Source organism: Ranitomeya variabilis, chromosome 1 (genome assembly GCF_051348905.1).
Source record: "Ranitomeya variabilis isolate aRanVar5 chromosome 1, aRanVar5.hap1, whole genome shotgun sequence".
In the NCBI taxonomy this organism is placed as follows: Eukaryota; Metazoa; Chordata; class Amphibia; order Anura; family Dendrobatidae; genus Ranitomeya; species Ranitomeya variabilis.
Window position 1 is genome coordinate 679524182 of NC_135232.1, and position 23433 is coordinate 679547614.

The following is a 23433-nucleotide window of genomic DNA, read 5'->3' on the forward strand; positions in this document are numbered from 1 at the left end:
AATTCTAACAATAATAATACAAATGTCTAATAGTTAATAATCATTAAAAAATATATTAAAAAGTACAGAAATGATAAGAATAAAAAAAAAAAATCCAGGGGAACAAATGAATAATATTAAAAAAAAATTCCATACATCACGAGTCACCTCCCCCATGTTACACAGGTGCATCCCCAGGAGTGACCGCCAGGTGTCAGCCCCGCACGCTGAGCTTTGTGCTGCAGAGCCGCACTCCTCCTATTGTCAGCAGGCAATCCTATTCTTCGCCTGCAGATAAGAGCCGCACACAGGGAAGCAGAGCGGAGCCGGAGCTATTGTGGGGGTTGTAGTTTAGTAACTCTTTGTTTGAAAGCAGACAACAGCCGCCCGGAACTACAGCTCCCAGAATCCTGTGCGCGTTATCAGCTGCCCCTGCGCACAGGCACAGAGAGAGTCACAATTGTGTCCTATCACACCGAGGAGGATGATGTCACCTGCGAGCTGCGCTGCCCAGCGGCTGGGAGAGCTACCATAGAGCCCGGAGCCTGCTGCAATGTGAGGCATGGAGCCGTGCAGGTGAGCACAGGGGCTGAGGGGGTCCTGGGGGTCTGCACGGTGTATTGTTCTGGGCGCCAGGCTCTGCTGGGGGAGTGCTCTCACTATACTATAGTGACTATAGGGCTTATATGGCGCTGGTGTGGGCTGTGGCGTTGTACAGAGCAGCACGGTGGCTACCATGGCATAATTCTGCTATAGTAGTGATGGGTTTTACAAGTTCGCTCACTGCCAGAGTCACCTGTGAGTGTGCACTTTCTTACCATAGGAAATGAATATATATGTTCAGAATACTGGGCGCTCGCTCACGTATGCCTGATTTTCTGCATATGTTGCCATGCTGGTACCTGTTATCCATCTGCACGGTTTTCTAGGAAGCCGATCGGAGCGAGATCTAGACATGTCGTCTATATGTTACATCAGCAAAGGTGACAGTCGCCATTGTAGACCGAAATAGCCTGTTGTTACTGTTGTTATTATTATTATGTTTGTTTTCTGATCGTGTAGAGATTCTCTGTGGCCTGCCAAGTGGCCGTGCATCTAAATTCACATGTATGATTAAGCGCACCGTGTGTACACCAATGGCGGTCAGGTATACCGGTCCCCCCCGCCGTCCGCCACGCCTCCGGTGTTGTCACGTAGGCCTCATTCAGACGTCTTTTTATTTCTTTGGCCCAGTTTTCAGCATTATCCTACATCCATTTTTGGTCCATGTGATAAATTTAGTGCAAAATCAAAAGATGCTGTTTTTTTTTTTTTTTTTTTTTCTTTTGCTCCTTTTATAGTGCAAAAGCTTGCATGATCCTTCCAGATGTCACACGTTAGTCTTCGTCTGCTCAAAAATAAAATGAGGTAGATCTTGTAATCCTGTACTAAACGGCAAAATAACATTTCGGTGTATGGAAATCCGCAAGCTGTTTTAGCAGATAATAATCTGTCTCCTTGGAACATATCCCCCCCCCCCGTTCAACGCTGAAAATGCTTTGTATTCACTTTTCCCTTAAATTATAATTATTACTATTATTTTTTCTTTATCATCAAAGACTAAGATCATTTACTTCTGATGCTTTTCTCTATCGTGAAGAAATAGTTAGTTTTCTGGTTAATGGGAATTTTAGGGTTGTTATTTGTTAATGTGTTTATCCAACAAACAATAAGAATTGGTGATACATTTATCATCAGAGGGGTCCAACCACTCCCCAGAGACCCCAGTGATCCCCAGAGACCCTGCTCAGTTTACATCTATGGGACCAATCATGCCCACGTGTACTCACCACTCCCCTACACAATGAATGGCACATAATGCAGATTGTTACTATTTCCAGTGTGTGTTCTCTATGCAGAATGCTGGTATTATCAGTAGATAAGGGCATGGGACCATTTGTGCCGTCTAATCTCAGCAGTATAATTAACAATATTCTACCCCTTGGTATCTTTTGGGATCTTGCCTTTTGCATGCTTTTCACTGGTGTAGACTAGATAATCAGGTTTTCACAGAAGTGATAAACTTCTCTTGTTTAAACCCTTCCCTAACCCCTGGCTATGATCATTATCTGCTTGGAACAACCCTACAGACAGTCTTGGATTTCACTGTATAAAAAAAACAACTCATCAGAGCACAAGCTTTTGCTTCTCTTTAGGTCGATTGCTTCTGATGACTATTACCGTCTGCACTTTTTGTTTGCCCAGTTTTTTATATAGATGCATTTCTAAATCTGTATTACGGCTGCAAATCCCAGGCCCACTGCAGGACCGGTCAATGAAATGAATGACCTATGATTCGGTAGCGCTGCATCCGCACATCCGTGTGATAGGGACCGGCTGCGTCCACACATCCGTGTGATAGGGACCGGCTGCGTCCACACATCCGTGTGATGGGGACCGGCTGCGTCCACACATCCGTGTGATGGGGACCGGCTGCGTCCACACATCCGTGTGATGGGGACCGGCTGCGTCCACACATCCGTGTGATGGGGACCGGCTGCGTCCGCACATCCGTGTGATGGGGACCGGCTGCGTCCGCACATCCGTGTGATGGGGACCGGCTGCGTCCGCACATCCGTGTGATGGGGACCGGCTGCGTCCGCACATCCGTGTGATGGGGACCGGCTGCGTCCGCACATCCGTGTGATGGGGACCGGCTGCGTCCGCACATCCGTGTGATGGGGACCGGCTGCGTCCGCACATCCGTGTGATGGGGACCGGCTGCGTCCGCACATCCGTGTGATGGGGACCGGCTGCGTCCGCACATCCGTGTGATGGGGACCGGCTGCGTCCGCACATCCGTGTGATGGGGACCGGCTGCGTCCGCACATCCGTGTGATGGGGACCGGCTGCGTCCGCACATCCGTGTGATGGGGACCGGCTGCGTCCGCACATCCGTGTGATGGGGACCGGCTGCAGGTCTTCCAACCAGAACTCAACAGCCTTGTAGGTATCTGTGGATGTGATGTTCAGGGCCGGAGTTATAGGCCAGTCTGTGCTTCACAGCTCAAAATCGGATTGTGCCTAAAATGACATACAGGACTCCTGACCTGAACTTGATAGCATCATAGGCACATATGGAGGTTGCTGGGGTCGTGTCGGGAGACCAATGGTCAGTATGTACGTCAGTCTGTGAACAGACCATATTTTATGGGCATCTGAATTCTGTCTCTGTGATTGAACCTACGTCCGATAGGCTTTGTTCACATCACATTTGCCCAGCCGTTCAGTGTCTCCATCAGTGCTTACTTCAGAACCCCCCACAAAAATGGGATTCATGTGTATGTGCTGTTGGCTGTTGCCTATAATGATGCAGACTGGGTCAGTGTGCGCGCTGTTGGACGTCATTTTTGGCTGTACGCATAGTTGAGGTGAGCAGCAAGATGTAGTTGACCAAGTTTTGCTGCCCGCCTCCAATAGGCATATCCGGCCAAACACTATGCCGACAGCGCACGGACTCTCTGCATCATTACAGTCAATAGACCCATCAGTGCATACATCCGAATCTCGTTTTGTTGGGGTTCGGACGTATGTCACAATGAAGCGACTGAATATAGGGGCAAATGTGATGTGATCCCAGCCTAACGGATTTAGGTCCTATCACTCAAAACCAATGGAGTGACTGAACGCATACTAAAACGTGATGTGAACGTAGCCCAGTAGGTGATATTCCGGTAACTAAAAATGCACCCATATTATACTCACTATGATTAAGTACCTGGATCTGCATGTTACAGGGAGATATCTGCTGTAAAGATTAGTGACAGTCTGTTTTCTGGCATCGGTGTCACCTGGCCACCTTTCACTAATCTGGCATTCAGTCCATGTCCGATGGTCTGACCGTCGGGGGGCCAGTTTTCTGACCCAAACTCAATAGCCTCATCTATGCGCATGAGGTCCAGATGTCGTCAATGTCGTATGTGTGAAATCAGTGTCTTGCAGAATTTGGATGCACCAAAATTTCGTCACCAGCAACATCGTGCAATAGGAGTGGGTCTACCGTGTAGGTTGCCGTTTGTGAGCCCCTTTAGAAGGTAGCACTTGTAGTACTACAAATTGTGCCCCTCACCATCATCTACATTTCTCCCATTTCTTTAGGATATGTTCTTATGTTTCGTTTTCACATTGGATGTTGTTGGAGGAAATATTACAACTGTCCCATTCATTTGAAACAACCCCACTCCTATGAATCGAACCGATTTCCATCTCAGATATGTCGGCACCAAAATCTGCATGGTGTGGATTTGACCTTACGGGCTGCAGTGCATTTTGTGTCAGTCGGGGTTGGGCTGCAGAAGTCATTGCCTGCCCTGAAATCAAACTATTTCCAAAAACGGTGAAGATCAGGAACAATTGAGCCGTGCCCTGATTTGTCATTGCTGGCAGAGGTTGCCTTTGCATTCTGACACAGAGGTGGGATTGTTGAAAGGCAGCGATCTGGCTGACTGCCTATCAGTTTAGCAGAGTTTGGAGGGAGGGTGAGGGTCTGCAGTTGCCATAGCGACTCCCCCTGTCATTGGAGCATTCCTATCTGTTTCTATAGAGGTCAGGTGGTCCTAGAGGCAGTTATGTCGGTCTGTCTGGAGTGTAGCATATCGGGGGACAGCAAAAGGATGAAATGAGCCCTATTATTGATCCTACAATGCATTTTCCTATACATTGCTCATTTATCGTATGCATCTATATGTTTTATGGAGAAGAAACTAATGTGTCGTGTAGCAGATCCGCATTTATTATTTGGGAAAACACCCCATCTTTCCTGTTGTCTCATATAATTTTAACCATTTGCTGACTAAATAATTTATCTTATTTTGTAGAGGACAAATTCTGCACATTTGGCCAAATTTATCCGATGAGTATGGGGGTCATCCTGACTCTAACCCCAGTGGCCGATGTTGGGGAAGAGAAGGATCAGGCAGGTGGATTTCACCATGCCCAATCCTTCTGTTTTCATAGGAGATAAATAGTCTTAAAAACAGAGAAGTTAACTGAATGTTTGTATAGCTGAGGCAATCTAAGGTTTATGGCCGCCTTTTGACCTCTTGTACATGGTGGTTTTGTAGCAGGAGAGGTCTCATGCATGGAGTCTGTGTGCTGCTGCGTGGTGATGTCAGACAGGATACAATATATTGGGCTCACCTATAGAGGACCACCACTGAATGTATACCGTCCATTAGAATGTCGTTCCTCAAGATCAAAGATCATGCCCACTGTCCAATGTATGCGCCATTTATTATACATTGCTTATATAGTGCCATTATATTCCGCAGCGCTGAATAGACATCATCATCACCACAATCTGCATTCCCTATCAGTATGTCTTTGGAATGTGGGAGGAAAACAGTGAACCCAGAGGAAACACATGCACACACGGGGAGAACATATAAACACCTTGCAGATGTTGTCCTTGGTGGGATTTGAACCCAGGACTCCAGTGCTGCACTGAGCCACCATACAGTGCTAACCACAGAGCCACCTTGCTGCCCATGATTTTATGTGCCCGATAGAAGGTGCCCTAGTTCATCAAACCATTTCACCAGTTTTTGCATAAAAGTGTTTGAAATGTTGTCAAATTTGTTGCAAAAATATGTATTGACTTTTGCAAATTTTTGCGTCAATCCTGGCACCTTTTTAATAATTGAGCAGAGATGAGACACGAAGGAGAGTGGCTGAATGTGGCCAAGAAACGCATTGTAATTTATGGCAATAAATGTACCCTGGCCCCTGACTAGCATACGTTTCTGGTGGTGCGGCACTGCCCTGAAAGATCTACCAACTTACCGTAATTAATTTATGGATTTGGCACATCTTGCTCCAGTGCAGGAGCCATCAAGATGGGCAGCCAAATAGCCAGTCGTATTGAAACTGACCATATGTGCAACATGTGCGCTTTGCCTAATTCATCTAAAGCCTCATTCAGACATCCAAGTTTGATTTTTGTATTTTTGTATTTGGACACAAATTTTGTTGAAATTTGAGCTGCTCCTGAAACTATAGTGGGTACATGTCATGTGCATGAAAGCCATGGACGGGACACGCAAGTGAAAAACGGACGTCTGAATGAGACCTGATATGTGTGGGCTTGTCCTGACTCTTCTCCCTCCAATGGCCAATAACGGAGGGGGAGAGAACGATTGGGCAGTGGGATTTCAACATGTCCATGTGTTTGTGGGATATAAGCTGGTGCTAAAGAGAGGGTGCGATCAGCTAAATGCTTGGATAGTTTTGGCTTTTCCTCAAATTCAATTTAGGGGTGCGGATCACTTCTGTTCTGTAGGAGACCTACAGTATACCAGGCAAGCAAATACCTTAACACACCACTCAAAGAGAACGAATAAAAAGATAACAATTTTTTATTGAAATACAATTAATACACATATCAAATATATAGAAAATCAATTAAGAGGAAAGGATTTTTACCCACGCAAAGTGCACAAACAGGATGGAGGAAATAGGTATATTCAGGCTCTGGGGTTCCATGTGAGGTGTCAATATATAAACATGCATGAAGTGCCATAGCGAAATTAGCTTTTAAAGTGCATAGTGCAAAAAGTGCATGAAAAGATTAGTCCAAAATTAACACCCAACACACACCCATATTGTCCGCCTGTCCTCACTATCGCTGGAGTCCCGACGTGCGTTTCGCGTATCGCTTTATCAAGGGAACGAGAAATTGTGCCTGTCATGTCTCAAAAGAATCCCGGTTTATATAGCATCCAAAGTAAATCACCCCCCAATGATGCGTCGCACATGGCACCGCCGCCCCCGGTTCCAGACGCATCTGTTTCCGGCACTCTCAATCGACGTGCGGGGAGGAAATCCCCCATGACGTCATATCCGCACTGTCGATAGCATCAGAGGCCTTCCAACAAAATGCCGGATCCTGGGCGCAGTGCGCATGTGTGTCGCCATGTTGTGAGAGCCTTATCCTAATACCAGGCACTGCCACACACGAATGAAGAAATCCACCATAGCAGCATACCACCACATGTCCGAGGCATAGGGGACAGGTGCCCGCATCCAAAAGTTAATAATATCAAAATAATAAAGACAATAAGTCCAGCGATACACCTTGAAGATACATAATTCCAATATGATACGCACAGAACATATCCATATGTGACGTAATCAGTACATACATAAATAAGGACATATATAAAAGATCACAAGATTCAAATAGTATCCCGGTTTGAGATACTATCCTCCTTATTCATCCATATTAATTGACACCGGTAGTTCGTTAACAAGTTATGAAAATCAGTACCGACGGAAGTGTGAAAAAAGCCTAAGCAGAGATCCTTTTTGTCTATACACCTTGTGTACTGTGTTTTTATGCTTTTGCTGTTAGTTCTTTGCGATGCCTGTGTAGATTATTGGGATCACACTGTTCTCAATGCAAGGAAACGGGAAATTGTCTTTGGATTCATGGGCAACAGAAATCTAACACCTGGTCCATTAATGCATTCATGGTATGTTTTTCTAAGGGCGGACATATCATTGGTGTGACCTGTGCAGTTGCAGGGGCCCAAGAGGTAAAGGGGACACTACAACCTCCAAACCTGCAAAGGATCCATATACTGTTCTGGCACAGGGGACCATTACTCTTTGTATCAGCCAGTGTGTTTTTCTCTGAAAGTTTCATAGAAAACACTTCTTAATCCACGGTAGGGATGATGCAACTAGGGTGACTAGTCCAAGACCAGGGTGGCTTCTCCCTGTCCTGCTTCCCTAAATTGACATGACTTTCCCTGTGCTTGTGATCTGGGAGAGATCTGTTAGTCAAGGGAAACTGGGTGGGAAGAAGCCTCCAGAGACCTGCCTTGGACTAGTTGCATAATCAACATTAACAGTTGGCTCATTGGTCATCACTGGGGTCCTGGGTTAAAATCCCAGTAAGGACAACATTTGGAAGGAGTCTGTATGTTCTCCCTGTGTTGGCGTGGGTTTCCTCCCACTTTCCAAAGCCATGCAGATAGGTAATTTGTGTCTGTAAAGTGCTGCGGAATATGATGGTGCAATATAAGCAAGTATAACAAAAGTATGTTATGGGTCATTCCATGGTAACTTACGTTACATTCACAAGCCAAAAACTGGCTACAGACTGTTCTTTGAAGGCAGGCACAAAAAGGAGTCAATGTATATTGTACATTAAACTATTCTCAATAGATTTCAACACAGTTTGATTTTTCAACAATAAAGTGAACTACAAAATACAGTGTTATTACTTGGTAACTTAAAGTACAGACCAAAAGTTTGGACACACCTTCTCACTTACAGATTTTTCTTTATTTTCATGACTATGAAAATTGTACATTCACACTGAAGGCATCAAAACTATGAATTAACACATGTGGAATTATATACTTAACAAAAAAGTGTGAAACAACTGAAAATATGTCTTATATTCTAGGTTCTTCAAAGTAGCCACCTTTTGCTTTGATGACTGCTGTGCACACTCTTGGCATTCTCTTGATGAGCTTCAAAAGGTAGTCACCGGGAATGGTTTTCACTTCACAGGTGTGTCCTGTCAGGTTTAATAAGTGGGATTTCTTGCCTTATAAATGGGGTTGGGACCATCAGTTGTGTTGTGCAGAAGTCTGGTGAATACACAGCTGACAGTCCTACTGAATAGACTGTTAGCTGCTTTTTTATTGCCATAATAAAAATTCTAAGTAAAGAAAAATGAGTGGCCATCATTACTTTAAGAAATGAAGGTCAGTCAGTCCGAAAAATTGGGAAAACTTTGAAAGTGTCCCCAAGTGCAGTTGCAAAAACCATCAAGTGCTACAAAGAAACTGGCTCACATGAGGACCGCCCCAGGAAAGGAAGACCAAGAGTCACCTCTGCTTCTGAGGATAAGTTTATCCGAGTCACCAGCCTCAGAAATCGCAGGTTAACAGCAGCTCAGATTAGAGACCAGGTCAATGCCACACAGAGTTCTAGCAGCAGACACATCTCTACAACAACTGTTAAGAGGAGACTTTGTGCAGCAGGCCTTCATGGTAAAAAAGCTGCTAGGAAACCACTTCTAAGGACAGGCAACAAGCAGAAGAGACTTGTTTGGGCTAAAGAACACAAGGAATTGACATTAGACCAGTGGAAATCTGTGCTTTGGTCTGATGAGTCCAAATTTGAGATCTTTGGTTCCAACCACCGTGTCTTTGTGTGACACAGAAAAGGTGAACGGATGGACTCTACATGCCTGGTTCCCACCGTGAAGCATGGAGGAGGTGGTGTGATGATGTGGGGGTGCTTTGCTGGTGACACTGTTGGGGATTTATTCAAAATTGAAGGCATACTGAACCAGCATGGCTACCACAGCATCTTGCAGCGGCATGCTATTCCATCAGGTTTCCGTTTAGATTTACCATAATTTATTTTTCAATAGGACAATGACCCCAAACACACCTCCAGGCTGTGTAAGGGCTATTTGACCAAGAAGGAGAGTGATGGGGTGCTACGCCAGATGACCTGGCCTCCACAGTCACCAGACCTAAACCCAATCGAGATGGTTTGGGGTGAGCTGGACCGCAGAGTTAAGGCAAAAGGGCCAACAAGTGCTAAGCATCTCTGGGAACTCCTTCAAGATTGTTGGAAGACCATTCCCGGTGACTACCTCTTGAATCTCATCAAGAAAATGCCAAGAGTGTGCAAAGCAGTCATCAAAGCAAAAGGTGGCTACTTTGAAGAACCTAGAATATAAGACATAATTTCAGTTGTTTCACACTTTTTTGTTACGTATATAATTCCACATGTGTTAATTCATAGTTTTGATGCCTTCAGTGTGAATGTACAATTTTCATAGTCATGAAAATACAGAAAAATCTTTAAAGGGAACCTGTTGTGAATTCCGCTCTTGGGCTCCCTCCGGTGGTTGTAAGTGGCACTTTTGTGAGTTCTGCTCTTGGGCTCCCTCCGGTGGTTTTAAGTGGAACGGCTGCTCCTTGGATTTAGCAGTCAGCAGCTGCTTCCACTGATCGTCTATTCTTGCTCGGCTATTTAGGCCTGGCTCTATCCTTCAGCCAGTGCCAGTTGTCAATGGTTCCTGGTTGGATTCACATCTCTGCTTGGATTTCCCTGATGTTCTGACCAGTTCAGCAAAGATAAGTCCTTGCTTTGTTCTTTTGCAGTCCACATTTTGTGGACTTTATCGTTCAGCACTTTCTATGTTTTTTCTAGTCCAGCTTGTCAGTATGGATTTATTCAGTTTAGCTGGAAGCTCTGGGAAGCAGGTGTGGAGATTTTTGTAAACTCTGTGGTGTATTTTTCTAGTTTTTTAATACTGACCGCACAGTATTCTGTCCTATTCTATCTATCTAGCTAGAGTGGCCTCCTTTGCTTCATCCTGGTTTCATTTCTGCGTATGTCATTTCCCTCTCCACTCACAGTCAATATTTGTGGGGGGCTGTCTATCCTTTGGGGATTTTCTCTGAGGCAAGATAGCTTTCCTGTTTCTATCTTTAGGGGTAGTTAGTCCTCCGGCTGTGACGAGGTGTCTAGGGAGTGACAGGAACATCCCATGGCTACTTCTAGTGTTGCGTTAAGCTCAGGAACTGCGGTCAGTACAGGTACCACCTCCTCCAGAGCTCGTCCCATGTTGCTCCTAAACCACCAGTTCATAACAGGAACCTGTCACCCCCAAAATCGACGATGAGCTAAGCCCACCGGCATCAGGGGCTTATCTACAGCATTCTGTAATGCTATAGATAAGCCCCCGATCTAACCTGAAAGATGAGAAAAAGAGGTTAGATTTTACTCACCCAGGGGCGGTCCTGCTGCGGTGGGCATCGCGGTCCGGTCCGGGGCCTCCCATCTCTATAGGATGATGTCCTCTTCTTGTCTTCACGCTGCGGCTCTGACGCAGGCGTACTTTGTCTGCCCTGTTGAGGGCAGAGCAAAGTACTGCAGTGCGCAGGTCCCGGGAAAGGTCAGAGAGGCCCAGCGCATGCGCACTGCAGTACTTTGCTCTGCCCTCTACAGGGCAGACAAAGTACACCTGCGCCAGAGCCGAAGCGTGAAGGTAAGAAGAGGACGTCATCGTAAGAAGATGGGAGGCCCCGGACTGGACCGCGACACCCATTGGACCAGAGCACAGCGGGAACGCCCCTGGGTGAGTATAATCTAACCTCTTTTTCTCATCTTTCAGGATGCATGGGGGGCTTATCTGCAGCATTCCAGAATGCTGTAGATAAGCCCCTGATGCTGGTGGGCTTAGCTCATCCTCGATTTTGGGGGTGACAGGTTCCCTTTAAATGAGAAGGTGTGTCCAAACTTTTGGTATGTACTGTACGTTACAAAAAAAAGAAAAGGCAATTGTCCTTCATGAGTCTGCCAAATTTTCTGTTCTGGTAAACAGGGGAGAAGCACTATATTTATTGTATAAAAACACCATAGTCTCAGCAACTTTAAAAAATGTATTTTAACCTCTCAAGTTAAAAGCAACAGTTTTTATTACAAGAAGAAATATAGATAACTTACCTTACCGCACATATAGTAACTTTCGTTACTAAGCTGATGGTAACTTACATTACAATATGTTACCATCCATTGGATTAACCTAATGTAAGGTAAGTTACCATCATCTTTGTAACGCAAGTTACTATACTGTGCGGTAAGGTAAGTTATCTATATTGTGTTGTAATGTAAGCTAACATGGAATGACCCTTTTGTCTGAAATGCTGCAGTATTTCAGAATAATACATAAACAGCTGCAATAATGCAAGTGGCATCTGATTCCTGCTACCGGTGGTACAGAGAACATGAATAAACTTGGGTAACCCCTTTAAAAAGGAAGTTTTATCTGTGCAGAATATAAAATAGAGAAAAAAGTATAAATTGTCACCTGGCATAGTATTGGCTTTTGCTATGTATCTGTACCAGAACTGAACCAATACTATTACAAGTGATACTTTTTTCCCTTTTTTTTTTTTTTTTTTTTTTTTTTTTACCTTTTGGCCTAAAAATTATGTAAGATATGAAAGGTTTATTGCCTCAATCAAATTCACGCCTGATGTGTCGGCACTGCATGATAGGATTGTCTATAATTAAAAACTGGTTATATTTTGCATTTTTGTGGTGAGTCATTGGTACGTCGGGTTCTGAAATTGTGGTGTTTAACTCCCTATAAATAGCTGCACCACATCTATAATGGAGAGATTCGGTGCTCTCGGGGTGGTTACTTGTCAGAATTTCCATTACAATCTGACCCCTGATCCAGTCATGGTTACATTATCAATTGCATAGAGAAAAAGATTCCTCCACAACACCCCTTCTTAAGGGGACATAGTTCTTGCAGCAGAGTTTGAGACTAAGATAATTGTTTTACTTTCTGATTTTATTTTTTATAAGGTGTATTCCTATGTCACTCAGGTTAGATGTGTCATCCGAGTTCATCATTACTCCCCTCCTCGCGCCTGCCGGTGACATTCCTGTCCAAGGATGAGCTGAGGAATATTCTGTGCATCTGACCGTATCTCAGTGGAAGGAACTTGACAGCGGCACAGTCTCCTTCCCCTTAGGTGTATAAATGTGTGTGTGCACTGCTATCGTGACCGGATTATTAATATCACGTCTTCTCTCCATCTAGTCACCATCCTCTGTATATGTCTCCAATAGAATAGTGTCCGGTGGCATTGCATGTAAGATTTGTGCACAAAATGAGATGTAACTAGTATTGTCATTTTAATATGACGAAGATGATTGGACATTTCACTATTGGTTCAGAATCAATTTTTCTAATCACGCAATTTTCATGGTTTATTTTAGACTCCTACTTTCAGGGAGAGTTTTCTGTAGTTTCCTTATGATCAGAGTCATGACTACAATGACTGGTAACGACGATAGCACATGATCCACCAATCATGAGGCATCACAGCTGACCCTGCTCCCACTCCCTTTACAATGACTTTTGCTCACAGACTTCCATAAAAAGATAGTGTTCGGATCAAACTATTGTGCTTGTGCGTGTATTGTTTCCTGAAACAATCAAAAGTTAGTCTTAAACAAAACAAAAAACAAACAAACTGCTTTTAGATCAGTTCAGTTTCTGAAACAAAATACTCCTCAGGAAAACGATGGCAAAAGCTTCACCTAGGCAATGGCCACATAATTCTAAAACAAGATCGTGCGCCGCAAGTGGCTGAAACTCCTCCCGATGCCAATTCCTGAATAACCTTGTTGCAAAATCTTTCAAGTATTGGCCTGCCAAAGGGTTGGCAAAGCTTCACTAGCGCTGCGACTGTGCCGTTTGCCGTATGATTTACTGTCCATGCATAAAAATATCGTTATATGCAGCACATCGCTTAGTTTTAACGGGTGATGTGCTTCCGAGAACATATTCTGTATAGGGACAGATCCGTCTAAAAAAAATTTCTCTAGTAACCCCCCACGACAGCACACCTGGAGGATGTTACCCCTTTCCTAATAGGGACAGGAAATGACAAGAGGTTAAATAACCCCTCCCTCATCCTCCCCTCAGTGTTCTTTCCTGTCCCTACTAGGGATGAAGAGGTCATCCCAGGTGCACTGTGCCGGCAGCGGTCACCGGGGGGAATACAGAGCTGCTCCCGTCTCCTCCGACTCGGGACTCTTCTCCGCCGCCATTCCGCGCCTGCGGGTAAGGTCTGGGGCGTTCTTCGGCTGGAGGCCTCTCTGAGCTCTCCAGCCCTTCTCCTCCTCCGTACCACGCGCGCGTGTAGGTACTTCCGGTCTGAAGCCGGCGGCCGGATATGACGTCAGACGCCGGCCGGCTTCTCTGAATCAGGAAGTTCCTCGTGCGTTCCAGCCAGGAACGCTAGGCAGATTACATGGAAGACGTCGGCGTTTTCCCCCCACGTACTTCCGGACATCGGAGGAGGAGGTCCTCATGCAGGAGGACAGGTGCTGCGTCCGGTCGCCTATATATTCAGGCCCTGGACAGGAAGACATCGCAGGTAGGACCACTGTGTGGTGAAGACTATGGAAATGTCTGCTTCCTCGCGCTCTGCACCTGCAGAACACAGCACCATCCCGGCCCCAGTGAGTAGTCTGGCCCCGGTTGTCCACTCCCTGATGTGGGTTGTAGTCTTATGATTCCTTCTCCCCTTCCTTTTTAGGGGGACAGGGAATCCACATCAGGAAGTAAAACAAAAGCCCGCAAATGCGCAGTTTGTATGAAGAAGCTATCCTCTTCATACAAGAAATCATTGTGCAAGGAATGCACAGACAAAATTGTCAGCGAGGAACGGCCATCCCTGATAGAGGAGATTAAAACCTTAATCCAGCAGGAGATTAAAACATCTCTGGCCACTTTTTCCCAACCTACACCATCTCCTAGTGCCCCTCCTGAGACTAAGAAAAGAAAACTCAATCCACAGGAGGAAGAGCAGGAGGACTCTCAGGGAGAGACGTCGGACGAACCCCCAGAGGAAGGTGAATTATCCCTGGACTCTGAAACTGTCCAGCAAGAGAGATACTACTTCTCTTCATCTGATATAGAAGAACTCCTTACGGCTGTAAGGAAAACTATGGAGGTTGAGGAAGAAAAGACGGCCCAGTCGGTGCAAGAAGAGATGTTTGGAGGACTTCGTTCTAGGAAGCGTCAGGTATTTCCTATTCACCAAAACATCCGAGATTTAGTTCTGGACGAGTGGGAATCCCCAGAAAAGAAGCTGACTACTCCAGCAGAAATTAAAGACAGATTTCCTGTGGATGCCGAAACAGCGTCATGCTGGTCAGAAATCCCAAAAGTGGACGTCCAGATTGCCAGAGTAGCCAAGAAGACCACGCTACCGTTCGAGGATGCCTCTCAACTAAGAGACCCTCTGGAACGTAAGATGGACGGACTACTAAGGAAGTCGTGGGAAACGTCAGCATCTTTACTGAACATCAATTCAGTATCCACTTGCGTAGCTAGATCTATGCATCGCTGGCTGGGGCAGCTAGAGGAGCACTTATCCTCAGGTACTCCGAGAGAAGATATTCTGGCCTCCTTGCCTATCTTCCAGAAAGCAACAGGCTTTTTAGCAGATGCTTCTGCAGAATCCGTCAGAGTGACGGCGAGATCATCCGCACTGTCAAACTCAGTAAGGCGTGCACTCTGGCTAAGATCATGGTCTGGGGATATGACTTCCAAGATGAGGCTGTGTTCCATTCCATTTAAAGGAAAGTATATGTTTGGACCAGCCTTGGATGATCTTTTGGAGAAAGCTTCAGACAAGAAAAAGACCTTACTGGAACCTAGAAACCCAAGAAAAAAACCCTTCCGCGCTCAGCAGGAGCATACCCCTCAATACAGGGGAAAGGGTAAGACAGGTCGCTGGAGCTATCCGAAAGGAGGGAAGGACAGGAATCTTTTTCTTTCACAACCCCAAAACCAGAGAAAGCAATGACGCCGTCATAGTGGGGGGTCGGATTTCGAACTTCCTCCCAGTCTGGCAAAAGATCGGGGTGGATCAGTGGACCTTAAAATTGGTCAAAGAGGGGATGAAAATAGAGTTTACATCATACCCCCAAAAAAGAATGAAAACTACAACGTTATCAACACCAAAGCTACAGTCCACCCTGATAACTGGGATAGAAGATCTCTTAATCAACAAGGTGATCTCCCCAGTCCCAAAAAACGAAAGAAACAAGGGCCATTATTCCAGCCTATTTCTGATAAGGAAACCAAACGGAACCCATCGGATGATAATCAATCTAAAACCGCTGAATCAATATGTAACCTACAGAAGATTCAGAATGGAGTCCATCAGATCAACAGTACCCTTAATAGGGCAAGACTTCGTCATGGCAACCATCGATTTACAGGACGCATATTACCACGTCCCAGTCCATCCAACCTATCGGAAATTCCTAAGGTTTGCAGTCACCAGGGGAGAAGTTATAGACCACTTCCAGTTCAATGTCCTCCCATTCGGACTATCAGCAGCTCCAAGGATCTTCACAAAGGTCATGTCCGAGGTGATGGCGTACATCAGAAGTCGGCAGATATGCATAATCCCATACCTCGACGACCTCTTGGTAGTGGGCCCCACGGTTCCAATTCTACAGGAACACCTTCAGACAACAGTCCAGATCCTGTCATCCCTGGGTTGGGTGATAAACCCCAAAAATCGGATATGGTTCCGTCCACAACAAAGATCTTTTTAGGGGTCTTATTAGACTCCCAAAGACAAACCTCTTTCTTGCCCGAACAAAAACGATCCCTGCTTACATCAAAGATAAGAACATTACGGGACAAGAAGTGTGTATCTCTAAGATGGGCCATGTCGGTTCTAGGTACCATGACATCTTGCATCCAGATGGTGGCATGGGCTCAAGCCCACACCAGGATACTTCAGACATATATTCTGTCAAGCTGGGACGGATCCCCAGGTTCTCTAGACAAAAAGATCCGGATACCACCGCATGTAAAGTCCTCATTAACATGGTGGCTACAAAAAGAGAACCTAATAAGAGGAGTTCCCTGGTTGCAGGTCCCAGCAGTGACCATAACAGTAGATGCCAGTGGAAAAGGTTGGGGAGCCACGGTAGACCAGCACATATTCCAGGGATCCTGGTCAGCCGAAATAGCACAAAAATCCTCAAATTTCAAAGAGCTAAAGGCAGTGGAAGAAGTCCTCAAAGCAGCGGTAATTCTTGTACAAAATTCCCACATAAAAATATACTCAGACAACATGACAACAGTTGCCCACCTTCGCCACCAGGGAAGTACAAGACATGAAGATCTAAAGACCATATCAGCAAGAATATTTTCGTGGGCCGAAGAACATGTTCTCTCCATATCCGCCCTACACATAAAAGGGGAGATAAACGTACAAGCCGACTTCTTGAGCAGAACAGAGGTCCATCCAGGAGAATGGAGCCTAAACCCAGAAGTCTTTCAGATACTAGTCAAAAGATGGGGTCAGCCAGAAGTGGACTTGTTCGCAAACAGCCAGAACACAAAGGTAGACCAGTTCTTCTCGCTAGATCCGATGAATCCGGGGTTAGCTGTGGACGCATTGGTCCAACCATGGACATTCACGCTAGCATACGCTTTCCCGCCATTGCCAGTCCTACCAAAAGTCCTGCAGAAAATAAGGGCAGAAAAACTCAAGGTGATCCTAGTGGCTCCACTTTGGCCCAAAAGAGGTTGGTTTGGGGCCCTCATCAGTCTGAAGATAGATGGGCCAATAGCACTTCCACCGGTCAAAGACCTTCTCTACCAGGGGCCAGTACTGCATCCAGATCCCGAGAGGCTACACCTAAACGCCTGGCTTCTGAATTCTCAATTTTGAGAACTAGAGGACTATCAAAGAGGGTAATTAAAACATTACAAAAAAGCCGCAAAACGGTTACTAATTCTATTTACCATAAGATCTGGAAGACGTTCATCACATGGTGTGCTCCTGAACAACCTAACCCAGATAAGCCAAACCTAGCCAAGATCCTGGATTTTCTACAAGATGGGCTGGAGAAGGGTCTCAAACCTAGCACCCTCAAGGTACAAGTAGCAGCCTTGAGCTCTTATTTTGACCAGTCTTTAGCTGAACATAGATGGGTAAGAAGATTCATGACGGCGGCATCCCGCATATCTCCAAGACCTATAAATATAGTTCCATCCTGGGACCTGAATATAGTCCTGAAAGGACTTACACTGCCACCGTTTGAACCCTTATCTTCCATAGCCATGGATAAACTCGCTTGGAAAACCACCTTCCTGGTAGCCATAACAACAGCCAGAAGAGTGGGTGAACTACAAGCCCTGTCAATCAATGAGCCCTACATGAAGATTCTTCAGGACAGGCTTATCCTGCGATTAGACCCATCCTTTCTCCCAAAGGTAGTCTCCGATTTCCACAAATCACAGGAGATAATTCTTCCATCATTCTATCAAGAACCAAAGAATGAGGAAGAGGAACATTTCCATACCTTGGATGTTCGAAGAATGGTACTCTATTATCTTCATGCATCAGAGAAGATTAGAAAGGATCAAAATCTGTTTGTTCACCTCCTCGGCCAGAATAAAGGGAAGAAGACTTCCAGATCCACAATTGCAAATTGGATCAAAAGAGCAATCCTGGAGGCTTATCAAATTCAAGGCCTTCCACCACCAAGAAAGCTCACAGCCCATTCTACTAGAGCAACAGCTGTCTCCTGGGCCGAGAAAGCCAGTGCTTCCATCGAGCAAATTTGCAGAGCGGCTACGTGGTCCTCGGTCCACACGTTCTCCAAACATTACAGGCTTGACCTGATGTCAAAAGAAGACTTAGCCTTCGGAGAAAAAGTCCTTAGTGCTGTAGTCCCTCCCTAAAAATTACTCTTGGGTACTGCTCCAGGTGTGCTGTCGTGGGGGGTTACTAGAGAAAATAGAATTATTCTTACCGTTAATTCGGTTTCTAGTAACCCACCACGACAGCAGGAGTAATCCCTCCCTTTGCTTAATATACGTTCTGAAAAGAATAAATATAATTTGAAGCATTCATTCTCCTGTGGTCCTTTATAATAACACTGAGGGGAGGATGAGGGAGGGGTTATTTAACCTCTTGTCATTTCCTGTCCCTATTAGGAAAGGGGTAACATCCTCCAGGTGTGCTGTCGTGGTGGGTTACTAGAAACCGAATTAACGGTAAGAATAATTCTATTTTTTCCCCGCCCTATATCTTGGTCTCTTTACTAAGTGACCACCATAACTATCGTTCAGCCTGGTCACTATGTGGTCAGCCCAGACTCTTTTTATAACCGATGGGGTGAGCGCCATTCCCAGCTCAAGTACTGCCCATTATTTCACATCGCTCACCTTTTGCTCTGAGCGTGCTTTGTCTCCGTCCTAACCTTGACATGTTTTGTTGGTATTTTTGTATCAATGAGTTTTCTAGTTGCAGTGTCTCGTCTTTTTAAGCTTGTGGTGAAAATTAACTTCTTGTGTGTCAGACATTCCTACTACTGTCAAGGGTTGCCGGCACTGACAAGCACCTTGGATTGCTCCTTTATTCAGCTTATCTAGTGCAAGGTGGACAATTACACTAAAACTTCAGGTTTATTTGGATGACTAAGCTTATTGTTCATCCCTCTGGTGTTACTCAACATGTTGCCTTTTCTGTAAGATAATATTTCCTAACAATACAGAGAGGGTCAGTCAAAGTCTCCAATCCGTTCTTCATGATGATTGAGAATTTGTGACGGGCTGCAACTTTTGACTTACGGATATGGGTGTTTATGGGATTTCTGACATGTGCCTAATAGCAGGCAATGTCACTATATAATAAAATAACTGTTTTACGGGCAGTAAAAAAGTAAACAATAAAGATCTGGCTATCCCGGTAAGGAATCCCATCCTCCCCCACTCCTAAACTACAGTTACCTTTTATTTATTTTTAACTCCCCTTTAAGGGAACCTGTCATCATGATTTTGCTTAGTAAACTAAATACATTGTCATGTTGGCATTGTTACACTGATAAAAATGATACCTTGGGGTGAAGAGATCCGTCTTGTGGTTCTTGTGTAATCAGTGCTGGAAGTTTTCAGTTAATGAGATGCTCGTGCTCCTGGGCGGGCCTGTGAGCAGGGCTTTTTTTGGTGCTCAGGCTTCATCGTCCTCTTTCTGGGCTTAAATGATGGGTCACTGAACCTTCAGTGACTTCCTCCTATTTTAAATTCTGCACCTGCGTATTTAATATTCTGGTCTAAAAACAAAACAAAACATTTTGGTTTAACAAATAGCTATGATGCATGCTCAGTATCATCTATCAACAAGCAATGCTTTCAAGTCTGTGCACGCGCCACCTTCTGTGTACCGGGGATCAGTGTGGGAGTGCTCACAAGAAGAAATTGTCAGCACTGAACATACTCCCGCACTGGTCCCCGAAATACAGTGGGCGGCGCATGCGCAGATTGAAAGCATTGCGCATGCGCTGGCACCATTTTGTTGACCCTACTTTTTTTTTTTTTTTTTTAGACGACAAGAATACTAAATGCCCAGGCACAGTATTTAAAATAGGAGGCAAGTAACTGATGGTTCAGTGACCGGTCATTAAAGCCCGGAATGATGATGATGAGACCAGAGCACCAAAAAGAGTATCCCACAGTCCAGCCCCGAAGCACGAGCATCTCATTAACTTAAAACTGCAAGCATAGATTAAACAACCACAAGACGGATTTCTTCAGGTATCATTTCTCTAGTCACCTTCCATGACAGTCACCTTGGAGGATGTCTCCCCGCCCTAATGGGGGACAGGAACACAAAGAGGTTAAATAACCCTCCCCTTCCTGCTAACTCCAGTGTTTTTCCTGTCCCCCAGTGGGGCATGAAGAGGTCCTTCAGGTGCTGTCGTGGCCGGTGAACGGAGCACCTGGATTTGCTTACCACCGGGCAGCCGAGGTCGGGCGGTGATCCTCTCCTCCTCCTCTATGGGCTGTGCTCCATCTTCACCCTTGCGGTGTACTTGGGCCCTCCTTCCCGCCCCTCCCGTGCTCTGTCAGGGGCAAAGCGGGGCGGTGACGTGCTGCCGGGGTCCTCGCTGAGCTCCCCGGCGTCCTCCCTCTCCATTGTCTGTGTGGAGTTCCGGGTTCGCGCGGCCGGATGTGACATCATTGTACTTTCGGTTCGCGGCCTGGGGCTCTGCACTGGAACGCACGCTGGAACGCAAGCTGTGCCTGGCGTTCCACGAGGTCGGTGGCAACCGGGGGGAATCGCCGACCGGATATGGTCGTTCAAGCCTCCCTATGGACCGAAGGGGGAGGAGCACACAATATCGCTGGGAACCTACCTATCTACCTACCTACCTATATATCCTGGTCTGGGCCTCCAGGTAAGCGCTGTACCCGTCTCTCTGTGACTGTATGCAGCTGACCATGGACGGCGACAAACCCTCTGCTTCATCTGCAGATCCCAGCGTTCACCCTCCTGCCGTGAGTAGCTGGGCTGGTCCCTTTACTGTTCTGACATGTTTGAAGGGTTACTTAGTATACCTCTCTCTCTTTTAGGGAGAAAAGGTCTCTGCCCCAAAGAATAAACCTAGCCGCAAGTGTGGTGTTTGTGGCTCCCGGCTACCCTCCGCCTATAAGAAGACCCTATGTCAACCCTGTATCGATGACCTAATACGTGCTGAACAGCCCTCCCTCCTGGACAGCATAAAAAGCCTGATTAAACAGGAGGTACAATCGTCCATGGCGGCCTTCTCCCAACCTCAAGTATCGCATCCTCCCCACCCCCCCAAAAATAGAGGAAGATGGCCCCAGTTAATACTGATACTGATTTGGGTGAGGTCCATTCTTCTGAGTCAGGAGATGATTGGGAGAACGAGGGCTCCACATCCACCCCTAAAGCAGATGGGAAAAAATACTACTTTTCCTCTGAAGATATGGATGAGCTAGTCTCCATAGTAAGGAGCACCATGGGGGTTGAGGAAGTAGAGGAAAAACATTCCGTACAGGTTATCATCCAGTATTGGCCCGAACACATGGTGACCCTGAAAGGGGATGGCACAGAGTTTTGTCTTAGGCTACGTTCACATTTGCGTTGTGCGCCGCAGCGTCGGCGACGCAACGCACAACGCAAACAAAAACGCATGCACAACGCTGCGTTTTATGCCGCATGCGTCCCTTTTTTGACTGATTTTGGACGCAGCAAAAATGCAACTTGCTGCGTCCTCTGCGCCCGGACGCGTGCGCCGCAGTGACGCATGCGGCGCAAAACGCAAGTGCGACGCATGTCCATGCGCCCCCATGTTAAATATAGGGGCGCATGACGCATGCGGCGACGCTGCGGCGCCCGGCGCAGACCGCAAATGTGAACGTAGACTTAGAGGTAATATCGCCTCCCCAAGATTTCAGCCAAAGAGCTCTCCTGGCTGAATTTGAGAGGACTAGGGACCGTGCGGCCACACGAACGGACTCTCCCGAAGCATCTGCTAAGAATCCCGAAGCCTTTTGTAGAAGGGGAAGGGAATCCAGGATTTCCTCACTGGAAGTACCCTGGGAGAGATGATCCTCTAATTTGCGAAGCCAGAGAACCAGGGCTCTGGCGACGCAAGTAGAAGCAATATTTGCCTTAAGAAGATTCGTAGAGGACTCCCAGGATTTCTTTAGGTGACTCTCAATCTTTCGATCCATTGGATCTTTTAATTGAGAAGAGTCCTCAAATGGGAGGGACTTTTTTTGGTGACTTTAGAGACCTGAACGTCCACTTTGGGAACCTCCCAAATAGAATTATCACCCTCCAAGGGAAACCGGTTTTTAAAATCTGAAGGGACACTAAGACCCTTCTCTGGGGAAGCCCACTCTTGGAGAATGAGATTTTGAACATTCTCGTGTATAGGGAACCCTTTTTTATGCTTGGGCCTCAGACCCCCAAACATTACATCCTGGATAAGGCTTCTGATAGGAAGAAATCGCTTCCTGAACAAAACCTTACAAGAAAGCGGTTTTTTCGTTCCCCCCGGGACCAGTCCTCTCAGAAGGATTTTAGGGGAAAAGGAAAAACGGTTCGTTGGAGCTACCCAAAAGGGGGTAGAGGCAAGAACATCCTCGTGCCTCAGGAGAAACAGTGACTCTTCGGTCGGGGGCCGGCTCTCATGGTTTCTCACCCAATGGCGGTCCATATCCACGAACCAGTGGATCCTTCACACGATACAATTCAGACTAAAATTGGAATTTGAGAGCCCCCCCCATTGCCTGAGAATTAACACAGAACAACCCCCAGACCTCCTCAACTCCTTTCTCCTTCAAATCCAGGAACTTCTGCGAGAGAAAGTGATCTCCCATGTACCCCAGCAGGATTTAGGCAGAGGTCATTACTCTCGCCTTTTCCTCATAAGGAAACCCTCCGGGAAATGCAGGCTGATCATAAATCTGAAACCCTTGAACCAGGTCATCAAGTATCGGAGATTCAAGATGGAGTCAGTCAAAACCGCAATCCCGCTAATTGGACAAGACTGGGTGATGGCAACGATAGACCTGAGGAACGCCTATTATCACGTTCCAATCCATCTGGATCACAGGAAGTTCCTCAGGTTCGCAATCTCCCACAACCGCAAGATCTCTCACTACCAATTCAACTTCCTTCCCTTCGGAGTATCCTCGGCCCCGAGAGTATTCTCAAAAATCATGAGAGAAACAGTCATCTTCCTCCATCATCAGGGAATCTGCCTGGTCCCTTACCTAGACGATCTTCTTATTATGGCTCCTTCAACATCTCAGCTGAATCAGGACGTATTAAAAACTCTGGATATTCTCGAGTCCCTGGGCTGGATCCCGAATCTCCTAAAGTCGGACCTACAGCCTTCCACGAGGAAGAAATTCCTGGGGATTCTCCTGGATTCAGAGAAAAGGATGTCCTTCCTTCCCGAAGATCGTCAGCGCGACCTTTGCCAAAGAATCTCAAGATTCAAGCAACAAAGATCCCCAACCCTGAGGAAATCCATGTCTATTCTAGGGTCCTTAACTTCGTGCAT

At 46.1% G+C, this 23433-nt stretch overlaps 1 protein-coding gene across 4 annotated transcripts in view; it reads left to right on the forward strand.

Moving 5' to 3' along the window:
* Nucleotides 1–304: 304 nt before the first annotated feature.
* DAAM1 (dishevelled associated activator of morphogenesis 1) overlaps nucleotides 305–23433 on the forward strand; it is a 208603-nt gene continuing 185474 nt past the window's right edge. For 2 of the 4 annotated variants that reach the window (XM_077265179.1, XM_077265223.1), the window contains exon 1: nucleotides 424–555. The gene's annotated coding sequence lies outside the window, so the exon portion shown is untranslated. Of the gene's footprint in view, nucleotides 556–23433 lie in introns of all 4 variants that reach the window. The other 2 variants (XM_077265188.1, XM_077265205.1) reach the window with 2 other exon arrangements.